The sequence below is a fragment of the Hemiscyllium ocellatum genome, chromosome 49 (assembly GCF_020745735.1).
Source record: "Hemiscyllium ocellatum isolate sHemOce1 chromosome 49, sHemOce1.pat.X.cur, whole genome shotgun sequence".
In the NCBI taxonomy this organism is placed as follows: Eukaryota; Metazoa; Chordata; class Chondrichthyes; order Orectolobiformes; family Hemiscylliidae; genus Hemiscyllium; species Hemiscyllium ocellatum.
In genome coordinates this window covers 9,844,885-9,848,319 of record NC_083449.1, presented here as the reverse complement: position 1 = coordinate 9,848,319, position 3,435 = coordinate 9,844,885, and positions in this window count along the sequence as shown.

The following is a 3,435-nucleotide window of genomic DNA, read 5'->3' as shown; positions in this document are numbered from 1 at the left end:
GCCTGTAGACCTGGGTTCAATTCCCGACTCAGGCGACTGACTGTGTGGAGTTTGCACGTTCTCCCCGTGTCTGCGTGGGTTTCCTCCGGGTGCTCCGGTTTCCTCCCACAGTCACAAAGATGTGCGGGTCAGGTGAATTGGCCAAGCTAAATTGCCCGTAGTGTTAGGTAAGGGGTAAATGTAGGGGTATGGGTGGGTTGCGCTTCGGCGGGTCGGTGTGGACTTGTTGGGCCGAAGGGCCTGTTTCCACACTGTAAGTCTAATCTAATCTAATCTAATTTGCAAATGATTTAGGACGCAACATTTTCTCGCAAAGCGGGTGCATGTATGGAATGAGCTGTCAGAGGAAGTGGTGGATGCTGGTACAATTACAACGTTCAAAAGGCATCTGGATCGGTATATGATTAGGAAGAGTTGGGAGGGTATGGGCCAAGTGCTGGCAAATGGAACTAGATTAGGTTAGGATATCTGGTTGGGATGGGTGAGTTGGACCAAAGGTCTGTTTCCATACTAAACATCTACCTGACTCTATGACTCTACCACCATTCCAGCATATTGACAAGTTTCTCAACCCCACTCTCCTGCTTTCTCCTTGTAACCTTTGATCCGCAGTCAAGAACCTATCCGCCTCCATCTTCCATGTACTCAATGTGCCTTGCCTTATCGAGGGCTGGCAGCTGGTTGGTTGTTCGCTTTTGCCCAAAATGTTGATTTTCCTGCCCCTCAGATGTTTCTTGACCTGCTGTGCTTTTCCAGCATCACTCTAATCTTGAGTCTAATCTCCAGCATTTGCAGTGTACCTTACTGAGTTAGTCATTTGAGAGAGGACTTTTTTTTTAAGCAGACAGCCACAGATAATGTTAATTATCTTTTTAAACAAAGAGAGGAAAATCGCTGTTGACTGGCTGCTTCAGAGTTTGAAAGTTTTGGCAACCGACTGTTTGACTCTAGTATTTTTCTATCCAGTTAAAGAATTCTTGTCTCTTTCTGGGAATGAGTCCAGGTTGTAAGAAATAGTTGACTATTCGAGGTGTCCATTCACATTCAGAAATGACTTCGGAGTTTGATATAGAGTTATGTGCCTACAAACAACACTTCATCCAAGGATTGCCAAAACTCTTGGCAATCCATTTTTGGAAACTGTTTCATTGAATTGGTAATTCTTTGTTTTTTCTTCTTCTTTTAATTTGCCCCTTAAGTGTCTGTTTACTTGACAGTGGGGGACATGATCAAAACACTGAAATCATTGCTATTAATTCGGCTACCTTGTTTAACCTTGCCCTAGTAAAGTTAATTTTTGTGTGCAATATCTGTTCTCCATCAAATCTGGTCAGGAACAGTTGACACATTTTGAGGAATATTGTATGTTTTAATTTCACTGTGTTGTGAATTTGGTGAGAGTGACACTCGTTTCTGTTGGCTTGCTTCCTCTTAGTTGTAATGCCTTTCACCCCGACCACTCACTGTAGTAGTGAGTTCCACACGCTCACCACACGCTGAAGTTTCTCATGAAATTCTCAGTGCAGACTTGGATCAAAATGTTGACCAGGTCAGAATATAAGATGCTTTATACAAAACGCCAGGAAGACATGCAGCAAACAAAACCTTGACGATGTGAGACAAATAAGGAACTTCAACAACAATGAAGATGTCACGGGGGGGGGGGGGGGGATCGCGGGTGTGGCTGGTGGTGCCAGAATGCACAAACACCACATAGACAGTCGCCCAAGGCTGAAATCGAACACGAGTTGCTGATGCTGTGAGACATCAGTGCCAACCACAGTGCCACCACGCCACGCTATTAACTGAAGAAGTGAATTTCAAAGACTCCAGAACTCCTGAGAGAAAAACGAAACTCTCCTACCTGAAATGAGAGGATACCTATTTGTTAACTGTGCCCACTCATTTCTCATGTCAGGCATTGTTAAGTCCTCTTGGGATGTTGGACACCTCTATCAGATCATTTGATTCTTCTAATCTCTAACTGATGCAAGCCCAACCCGGCATCTCCTTGTCCCCAGATGTAAGTTGAGTAAATCAGCTCTGAACCACTTTGAATGTATTTACATCCTTTCTAAGTGAAGAGACCAAGTCTGGTGGTCTCCCCAAAACCACTGTCAAATGGAGGAAAACATCCTGACTTTATGTTCCACTCCCTTACCACAAACAACCGTATTTTATTTTTTGCCTTAATCCCTTGCGGTGCCTTTATGCTAACTTAATCACGTGCCCGAATCCTTCTGTACTTTCTGGTATTTTGCAGCCTCTCTCCGTGCTGCTTTTCCATTGCTCCTGCTAAGTTGGATAGATTTTTCCTTCATTAAACTCCAAGGTTATGTTGAGGCTGTACAGGACATTGGTGAGATCACTCGTGGAATATTGTGTGCAATTCTGGTCTCCCTCCCCATCGGAAGGATAAAGAACAAAGAACAAAGAAAAACTACATCCCAGGAACATGCCCTTCAGCCCTGCAAGCCTGAGCCGATCCAAATCCACTGTCTAAACCTGTCGCCCAATTTCTAAGCATTCCTAACTCATGCATCTGTCCAGAAGCATCATAAATGAATCTTCTGTACCTGCCTCCACTACCTCTGCTGGCAATGTGTTCCAGGCATCTACCACCCTCTGTAAAGATCTTGCTGCATGTATCCCACTTAAACTTTTCACCTCTCACCTTGAAAGCTGTCTCTATCTACCCTGTCTATACACTTCATGATTTTGTCGACCTCAACCAGGTTCTTCCCTCAATCTCCTTTTTTCTAATGAAAACAAACCTAACCTACTCAAACTCTCTTCATTGCTAGCACTTTCCATACCAGGCAAAATCTTCGTAAACCTTCTCTGCATCCTCTCCAAAGCGTCCACATCCTTTTGGTAATGTGGCAACCAGAAATCTGCACAGCATTCTAAATGGGCCGAACCAATGTCGTGTACAATTTTAGCATGACCTGCCAGCTCTTATACTCAATACCCTGTCCGTTGAAGGCAAGCATACCATATGCCTTCTTGCCCACTCTACCCACCTATGTAGCAACATTCAGGATACAATGGACCTGAACTCCCAGATCTCTCTGCTCATCAACTTTTCCCAAGGCTCTTCCAATTACTGTATAATTTGCTCTAGAATTAGACTTCCCAAAATGCATTACCTCACATTTACTTGGATTGAACTCCATCTGCCACTTCTCCACCCAACTCTCCAGTCTATCTATATTGTCCTGTATTCTTTGACAGTCCACTATGCTTTCCGTTACTCCATCAATGTTCATGTCATCTGCAAACTTGCTGATCATACCAACGGTGCCCACTTCCAAAACATTTATGTATCACAAACAACAGTGTCCCCAGCACTGATCCCTCTGGAACACCAGTGGTCACCGTTCTCCATTTCGAGAAACTCCCTTTAACTCCTACTCTCTGTCTCCTGTTGCTCAA